Source organism: Penaeus chinensis, chromosome 4 (assembly GCF_019202785.1).
Source record: "Penaeus chinensis breed Huanghai No. 1 chromosome 4, ASM1920278v2, whole genome shotgun sequence".
In the NCBI taxonomy this organism is placed as follows: Eukaryota; Metazoa; Arthropoda; class Malacostraca; order Decapoda; family Penaeidae; genus Penaeus; species Penaeus chinensis.
This window is the reverse complement of record NC_061822.1, coordinates 15,472,848-15,482,847: the sequence shown is the minus strand read 5'-3', so window position 1 is coordinate 15,482,847 and position 10,000 is coordinate 15,472,848. Positions and strand designations below refer to the sequence as shown.

Below are 10,000 nucleotides of genomic sequence, written 5' to 3'. Positions count from 1 at the left end.
CCGCGACCAGCCTGCCAACTACGACATTCAAATATAAGCTAGTAATGATCAAACCTTGATGTCATAAAGGTAAAATAGAAAAAAAAAACTAATAGCAAGAAAATAAAATGCTAAGCAAGACATATAACATAATGACAGTAATGAATAATTATGATAATGCTAATGATAATAATAATAATGATAATGATAAGGATAATAATAATAATAATAATAATAATAATAATAATAATAATAATAATAATAATAATAATGATAATGATAAGGATAATAATAATAATAATAATAATAATAATAATAATAATAATAATAATAATAATAATAATAATAATTATAATTATAATATTGATGATGATAATCATGATGATGATGATGATGATGATGATGATGATGATGATGATGATGATGATCATCATCATCATCATCATCATCATCATCATCATCATCATCATCATCATCATCATCATCATCATCATCATCATCATCATCATCATCATCATCATCATGAATAAGAATAAGAACAAGAACGTACAAATAAATAAATACATAAATAAACGACAACAACAATACCAACAACCAAAATAATACTAACCACAATAGCAGATATGGAATTTATAACAATAGCAACACCAGAGTGAACAAAAATGCTAATGAAAACCACCGTAAAATCATAAGGCTCACCCGCAAGCAGCGTCCTGGCGTCGGGGAGGAGGGAGGCCGGTGGGAACAGCCCCTTCCCGCCTGAAACATAATTCCATATTGCATTAGGGAGAAACGAAAGGAACATGCGAATATGGTATATATTTGGAAGTTCTGCTGGCTTTAATTTCAGTCAAGGGGGGAAATAAAGCAGTATTTCTCGTATGATTTTGGTTACCATAAACGCTATAAATATTTAGATGTTCTCTATTGGGATTTCGTTTGAGTCGAGGGGAATTAGAGCAAAATTCTTCATACGACTAAGTCTCTTTTTGAGTTATTTTTTGTGTTTAATTTCGAGTTTGTTTTTGTTTTTTTTTTTTTTTTTGATTATCCTATGAAACTAAATGTGAATAGACTTGCTAATGAATATGATTATAATGAACCAAGCTATTCAGTAAGGAGAGCCTTAGTTAAAATGAAATGGAAGTCTATCTAAACCGTAGTCATTTCAGGCTATAATTTTCTTTTTCATTTTATCTTATATCTATCATCACTGTTTTTATATAAACAAAGCACTGAACATAATTTATCTATTTACCTATTCATATATTAATTTATTCTGCTAAAGTGAACTTCTCCAGCAAACAATAATAATTCATTTATATTTATGTGAATTATAATATATATCATTTCTATCTTTACATACATATTCTCTATATGAAATCAATCTTAGCGAGGGAAGCCAAACATCAGCTCCACAATATCATTATTAATATAATATTATAAATAAGTCAGCCAGGAAGGTACGAAAAAATGAAATGTAATTCAGAGCGTCTCCATTTACATTTTCTGGGTAATTTATGCAAGTCTGAAATCATATTTTCATATAACTCATCGTGTGCGTTTGTTTCTGTGCATTTCTGCGTGTATATGTGTGCACGCGCGTGTGTGAATAAGTTAGTGAGCATGTGATTGAATGTATGTATGTGTGTGTGTGTGTGTGTGTGTGTGTGTGTGTGTGTGTGTGTGTGAGATAGAATGAGTTAATGAATGAGTAAGTGAATGAGTGAGTGAGTGTATATGTGTTTCTCTATGAGGGTATGTATATATCCATGCGTGTATGTGTGTCTGTGTGTGTGTTTATGCGTAAGCGTGCACACACACAAATAAATCAACCCAGCAAAATACACAAAACATCAACAACCGAAAAAAAATATATTCAAAAACTCCGCACACCTGAAAATCTGAACAAAGACAACCTCGCAAGAAAATACCCGAGTGTTGACAAGAGGTCAAAGTTCAAGACAAAATGCCCCCGGGCGAAACACTGGCGTATGCGTCTATGCCCTGGGCAACGGGGCATAACGGTCTAATTGTTCACCGAAGCAACGTCTCCCCCCCCCCTCCCCCCCCCTCCCCCCGGCCTTCCTTGCGTCGCCTTGCTCCCCGGACGCCTTTCTTCGCGCTCCCGGAGGCAGAGGAAGCTGGGGGGAAAGGAGTTAAACAGTAGAGTGTGCTTACACAAACGCATATATGTATATGTATGTGTGTATATATGTGATGTATATATGTGTGTGTGTGCGTGTTATAGATACACGTATAAACACACACACACACACACATTTATATCTCTCTCTATATATATATACATATATATATATTTATATGACATAATCACAAACACAGTAACGTGTACACTAAGATGAAAAGGAAAACAGCCACAATAAGATGTGAAAATCAATCATGACGTTTCGAACCTTCACGAGTTCCTCTTCATATATATATATATATAGATTATATTATATTATATGTATATATATATATATATATATATATGACCTACAAGTACCATTTAATTAAAAAGCAGAAACCGGAGCTTCCCCCAGCGAACGCCTCCACTCCCGGCCGCCACCCTAGCAAAGAGCAGATCGGTCACACCTTATGGCTTCTACACCTTTAGCAAGGCGGCCTAACGCTAAATTTTTAAACAGTGGGTCTAATGTATCTCTTCTGTTGCGTGGGTTGGGTGGATAGGTGGATAGTTGGATGGATGGATGGCCGTGTGAGTGTGGGTGGCTTTGTAGATTGAAATATAAACGATCGTGTGATGATTGAGTGTTGGGAAGATGGATGGATAGGTGATAGTATAGATGATAAGAGAAACGTGGGTGGATAGGTGGATAGCTGAAAGGATAGGGAAAAAATGTGGATAAATATGTGATTAGGCTTAATGATATATATCAATGGCGGAGTTGGGGAAGGATAGAAGGGTAGATAAACAGGCTGGAAAGGTTAGTAAGTGTGGATGTGAGAAAATTATTTTTTTTATAAAAACAGACATTGCCTTTGCGTTCATGATGAAAAGTTATCATTGATCTGATTTGAGAGAATCGCATAGTAATGCAAGTATTCATAATGGTATTAAAAATTAATATCCATTTGTAAGTGATCAGTACTGATGAAAACATAATTTAGTGAAAGCTCAGCGTAGTAAAAAACAAAAACAAAAAAAAAACTTTGTACCCTTCATCAGTCATATAGCATATGTTATCCCTTATAAAAAAAAAAAAAAAAAAAAAAAAAAAAAAAAAAGTGATTTAATTTATCTCGCTTTCAGCCACCATACCTTGTATATGTATTTATATGTATTTATGTAAACTTATGCTTGTAGAAATATATAGGTGTTTAAGAAGAGTTTTTTTTTTCTTTTTTTTTTGTACCTGAACTCACTCGAATTAGCTCTGCAAACAGTGGCGTATCGAGCACTCACGAAAGCAGAGACCTCTATCGGGAAAAGCACTTGAAGTTCGTGGGGAAATTTACGAACGATGTCAACACATTTTTGCTTTATCTTTTTTCCTAGCTTCGGTCATCTCTAGACAGTTTATTCCTTCACATTAACTAAGGAAATTATATATTTATTTTCAATTATCGGGAATGTTATACGAACAGTATAACATAAAATATTGTTTTCCCTCTATCTTCTGTCAATTCTAGACAGTTATTCATTCACATTAACGAAAGGAATGAAATCTATCGGGAACGTTAAACGAACAGTGTCATAAAATGTTTATTCCTCATTGTGTCTCCCATCTCTACATACAGATATTCCGTCACACTAGGAGTATGATATCTGCTTCAACTGTCCTTACATAAACAATTCCCCATAAAAGTATCTAACAGAAACCAACGAATCCAAAGCACGCGAAGGCGCAGCAGACATTATAGAAAGCACGGCTGTTGATCTGCTGAATACGCGATTTAACCGCACGCAAAAGCCGTCTTTGTCGATATGGCCGTCATAAACTTTTCTTTTATTGCCAAAATCTCTCCGATAGCTCCACGTGCCCTCTTTTTGCGGTGTAATCCTTCCAAAAAAGAATGGGGGGGAAAAAAAGGTCTGGTCAGAAACACCTGCTACAACGGGAAAAATGACTCGCCGAGCAAAACAAACTCATCACTTGCTACATCGATGCATTCCGTCCCAGCGTGATTAGGCTACATATTGCCATTACAGTGGGTAAAGTAGATAGATAGATAGATAGATAGATAGATAGATGAAGAGATAGAAAGACAGACAGAAATATAAATAGATAGAGAGAGATAGAGATGGAGATTGATAGATGGATAGACAAATAGATAGAGAGAGAGAGGAAAAAAAAGAGGGTGTGTATCTCTCTCTCTCTCTCTCTCTCTCTCTCTCTCTCTCTCTCTCACAGACACACACACACACACACACACACACACACACACACACACACACACACACACACACACACACACACACACACACACAAACACACATAGAAAGAGAGAGAGAGAGAGAGAGAGAGAGAGAGAGAGAGAGAGAGAGAGAGAGAGAGAGAGAGAGAGAGAGAGAGAGAGCAATGAGAGAGCAAAGAAAGTAAGTAAGAAAATGGAAATGGAAAAGCAAAGGCAAAAAGGGAAGAGGAAAGAAGTGGAGGCAAAGAGAGAGAGGAAAAAGTGAGAAAGAGCGATGGACGGAGGGGGAGGTAATGGTACTTTAAACCCTAAGAGCTGTGTCCATGATCCAACAGGTGTCCCCCGCTTGGAATTAGCCAATAAAGCAAAACTTCCGCTTTTAGGTGTAATGACATATCTGCGTGAAGCTTACTGACAGGTATATAATCTCTGTCCGTCTGTCTGTCTTTCTCTTTTTTCTCTCTTCTCTCTCTCTCTCCATTTTCCTCTAATCCTCTCTGCCTGTGTATCTTTGTCTACATATGTCTGTTTATCTGTCTGCCTGCATTCTTTCTTTTTGTATGACTGTCTGATTAACTGTCTGTCTGTCTTTTTCTCTGTTCCTGTTTTTGCTTTTCTCTCTCTCTCTCTCTCTCTCTCCCCTCCCTCCCTTTCTTGTTATCTCCCTTTTCTCCCTCCCTCCCTTTTCTCTCTCTCCCGCTTTCCCTCCCTCCCTCCCCCAAACACACCTCCAGCAACCAAACCACGCAACACGCTATTTCGAACGAATCAAATCTATTCCGTTAGAAGCGCTGGTTTTCCCTTCCCTAACTGCCACTGCTATTGGAAAGAGACCTGTTACCGGAGGGAGTTCTGCTTATCCAATCACACTAACTGAATTAGCGTTGTAAGGTCTTCATTTCCACGGCGCACTGTTTCCATTCCCCCGCGTAGCCTTATTTTACAATTCGGCAATTTTCCCGCCTTTTGCCCCCAGGTTAATTTGGGTGTTCATCCTTTTATCCTAATTTAGTTTTTTTTTTTAATATTTTATCTTTATTTAGTTTAGTTTTAGTTTTGTTTTGTTTTACTGAATCCGGGTTTCGGCAGGTAAAAGAGAATAAGGAAAACAACTGGGTGAAAGCTGAGAGTTCAAATCCTTTGTATATAGGGTTGACAGAAACAAAATCGCATCTACAGTTTAGGGATTGGGGAAATATTCCGAGAATGGAGAGGAACTGCATGTAACGAATTAGAAAAATGAATCAATATAGATGGTTAAAAACGAAAAGAAAAGAGAAAGGGACAGAAAAGAACGATACCAAAATAAAAGAGGATACAACAGGAACGAAGAGAAAAAAATAAGTGGCAGCTGGAACGGAGAACAGCAGTGGGCATATCCGAATGGGATACACCATTACCCCGTTACCCGCTGATCATTATGAATCTCCCCGCCTTGGTTGCTGGGAACAGCCGGGTAGCCCCATTGAACGTGGTCATTAGGAGGCAGAGGAAGCACATTAACAATTATGACCGTGATTTCCATTGTGGGGGAGGGAGGGGGGGAACTCGCTCTTTATATCCCTACAACCACAAATTAGTAACGAGTGAATGAGCTGTTTTGTGCCCAAATCACGTACTCTTTCGCCCCTGTCATATGCTGAAAGCGTTGAGCACTTCTTACAATACGTGATTTGTGTTAAAATCCCCGTTAAACTTTACATTATAATTATAACCCTTCCTTCCTCCATTCGACTCTGTCTGGCTACAACCTCATTTGCCCTTTTTGTGGTTTAGTGACCCCGTAATGATACGTCATTCGTTCACTTCAACTTAGTTATTGCATATGACACTTGCCACATACAGTAACCACATAAGTACACACACGCACACACACACATATATGTGTATGTGTAGATATACACATATATGTATATATATATATATATATATATACAATGTATATATATATGATATATATGTTTATACACTATATATATAATGTGTATATATAATATATATTTATATATGATATATATAATGTATATGTAATATACATAATTATATACAATATGTATATGTATATATATAATTTTATATATACACATATCACACAGACACACTAATATACCACCTGATAATTTCCTACACGCTTAAACGCATGTTTACGTATTTATAATACCATTACCAATCGTAATATACAAATGGTAATTCACCATAATTCGCAGAATTTATAGAAATGTTATACTACATGTAATGCACCTTTGATATGCAATACTCCAGTGATAACATTTCGCGTCTGAGAAATATAACATAAAGAATATCCAGAAAAAAATATCCTTAGTTCCGGGAAACGTTTTTTATTTTCTTAAGTGCGTGTATTTCCAAAAAAAATGAAAAATAAAAAATAAACAAATAAAACAAAAATACAAAATAAATGAAAAAAATCATGATCTTTAACATACTAGTGTCTAAGGAGTTAATGAAAGCACCGAATCTCCCTCCACTGGCGCCATCGGACACGGACAGGATCCATCTCGCTGCCAGAACGCGCCATTTGCATTTCAATTTGCTACGTGCCATAATTTTCCATCGCGCTGACGGCCCGGGGGCATCCATTCAACGTGGGAGGAAACGAGCCCACAGCCATATTGACTCGCAGATAACGATCGTAATTGCTCCCCGTTGCAGCTTCTTATCATCCGTATCGTAATGGCGCCAAGCAGGAAGTTTCTCACGCGGCTAATCTCGGCCATCAGATATTTGGGCGGTGATCGGGAGGCGAAAGCTGTAAAGAACCGAGCTCTTTTTTTAGTCGAGCTGGTTTTCTGGCAGCCCGCGAAAATCTTGACTTTCCTCGGCGCCGGAGGGGCTCTGAATAACATGAAGATTAGCTTCTATTAGGCAATTTCCGCGTATGCTGCATCATTACATAATTTACACATACATGCATGTGTGTGTGTGTGTGTGTGTGTGTGTGTGTGCGTGCGTGCGTGCGTGCGTGCGTGCGTGCGTGCGTGCGTGCGTGCATGCATGCATGCATATACATATACGTATGTACCCCTATACACATATGCATGCTCCCTAAAACACCTTGTCGGCACAACACAATATATAATTTCATTCACGACCTGAGATCACATCTACCCTCGAGGCACCAAGTCTTACGCAGCCGACCCTGATTCACACGACAGGCAGAGGAAGCAACAGCAAATGGATACACAGACCCAGACGCAGACCATGACCCTGTGGAGGAATGTGCAGTTGGTAGCCTCCTCGGATCAGAGCTCTGGCACGTAATGTATAGTGTACGTGTTGTAAAACGGTGGGTAGGTGTGGAGGTTGATTTATAACTGGATATCCTTTACTGGGAGAGGGAGAGGGGGGGGAAGAGGGTGAGGAAGGAGGAGGGAGAGGGGGGAAAGAAAGAGAGGGATGCTGTGAGAGGGGGAGGGGGAGCGAAAGAGAGGGAGAGGGAGGGAAGGTGAAATGAAGAGAAAGAGAGAGAGAAAGAGAGAGAGTGAGAGAGAGAGAGAGAGAGAGAGAGAGAGAGAGAGAGAGAGAGAGAGAGAGAGAGGGAGGGAGGGAGAGAGAGAGACAGACAGACAGACAGACAGACAGACAGAGAAAGAAAAACAAAAAAAGAGAAAGAAACAGAAATACACACCAAAATAACAAAAAAACAGAAAGAAACAGACAAGAGAAAATTAGACGGACCCTTAACTCCACCACTGTCACCCGACCGCATTCCTCACTGATAAACTACACACATCCGACTTCCCCGTAAATCACACATAAACCACGCCTTACATCGACATCCATACGGACAGCGGACGACAAAGACCTAGAAAAGTCATTACTCACCATGTGACCAAAAAGATAAATGCGCTAATAATACGGTAAGCTCTCTCTTATTGGAAACCCGCCATTTATCCGCTAGGCCTTCATTACCGGTGTGAACAAGGCCATACATACTCGAACCATAATTGCATGTGGGAGGGTGTGTTTGTTCGCAATAATGTGTGTGTGATAGACAGAGGTATCTTCGCCATGTTTATGTAGGCTTCGGAGAATGTAGCAATGTGTGTACATATACATATATACATCTATAAGTAGACTACGAAGAATGTTCAATGTTTATGTAGGCTATGGATATTGTATCAATGTTTATGTAGCCTATGGAGAATGTTGCAACGTTTATGTAGGCTCAGGGAATGTGGCAATGTTTATGTAGGCAATGTTTATTTAGCTTAAGGAGAATGTTGAAATGTTTATGTAGCCTATGCAGAATGTTGCGATGTTAATGTAGGCTACAGAGAGCGTGGCAATGTTTATGTAGCCTAAGGAGAATGTTGCAACGTTTATGTAGGCTCAGGGAATGTGGCAATGTTTATGTAGCTTAAGGAGAATGTTGCAATGTTTATGTAGCCTATGGAGATTGTTGCAACGTTTATGTAGGCTCAGGGAATGTGGCAATGTTTATGTAGGCAATGTTTATTTAGCTTAAGGAGAATGTGGAAATGTTTATGTAGCCTATGAAGAATGTTGCGATGTTTATGTAGGCTACAGAGAGCGCGGCAATGTTTATGTAGCCTATGGAGAATGTTTCAATGTTTATGTAGGCTACGGAGAGCGTGGCAAGAGAAGCATAGTACCTGCGTGTAGCTTCCGAAAGTTTAACAGTAATGTGCGCTAAATATGTGGTAGTGGCAACACTGTCACCTGGGTAACCTCATCAGGTGTAAGGAACGTCATAGAGAGTACTGAAGGCAATTAGTCAAAGAGGAACGAAGATTTTTATATGTGCTGACGGATACGGTGATAATAACATTAGCAAAAGGATTAATTTGTTCATTATGAAATATATTATATATCTTGGATTACCATATGCCTCATAGAGGGCTTGTTATTGCAATGTGTATATTTCGTAAGTTTGAAGTTTAAAAAAAAAACACTATGTTTTCTCTAAGTCCGCAACCTAAACTTCTGTCTGCAACCACATGAACCTCTCTCTGTACCCACCTAAACTTTTCCCTGCAACCATCTAAACCTTTCTCTGCAACCACCTAAACTTCTCTCTGCATCCACTTCAACTCCCTTGTGATACCACCTAAATTTGTCTCTGCAACCACCTGAACTTCTCTCTTTAACCATTGAAACTCTTTAACCACATAACCTTCTCTCTTCAACCACCTAAACTTCTCTCTGCAACCTCCTCTCTGCCCACGAATGACACCTGCACCGTGGCGTCACAGCGATTCGTGTTGGTCGAAGTTGAAGATCTGATTCCCACCTTTCTATCTGAAGTTCGCCAACCGCAGGAATCCAGAAGCGAGTGTTCCGGCAATTAAATAAAAATAAAAGTCTTAAAGCATTAGTATCAACGTATATCTTATTTAGGAAGAATGATTAAAAGATCTGTGATCGCCTATAAGTATATATGTGTGTGTGTGTGTGTGTGTGTGTGTGTGTGTGTGTTTGTGTGACATATAAACAAAAACAGAAAAGAAAGAAAATACACAAACATCCAAACAAAACGAAGGAGAGCGCCAGACCTAAACACCTGTTACACAAAAGCCTTTTCCCGAATCCTTACCACAAGGAGATCCGAGGCCCGATGCAAAACAAAAAACGCGATTCCCTGACCTCATTAACCTCA

At 38.7% G+C, this 10,000-nt stretch overlaps 1 protein-coding gene across 1 annotated transcript in view; it reads right to left on the bottom strand.

Moving 5' to 3' along the window:
- Positions 1–10,000, bottom strand: part of LOC125024913 (rap1 GTPase-activating protein 1-like) — a 711,333-nt gene that overhangs the window by 629,083 nt on the left and 72,250 nt on the right. Inside the window, exon 2 of the mRNA XM_047612683.1 lies at positions 679–738. The gene's annotated coding sequence lies outside the window, so the exon portion shown is untranslated. The remainder of the gene's footprint in view (positions 1–678; positions 739–10,000) is intronic.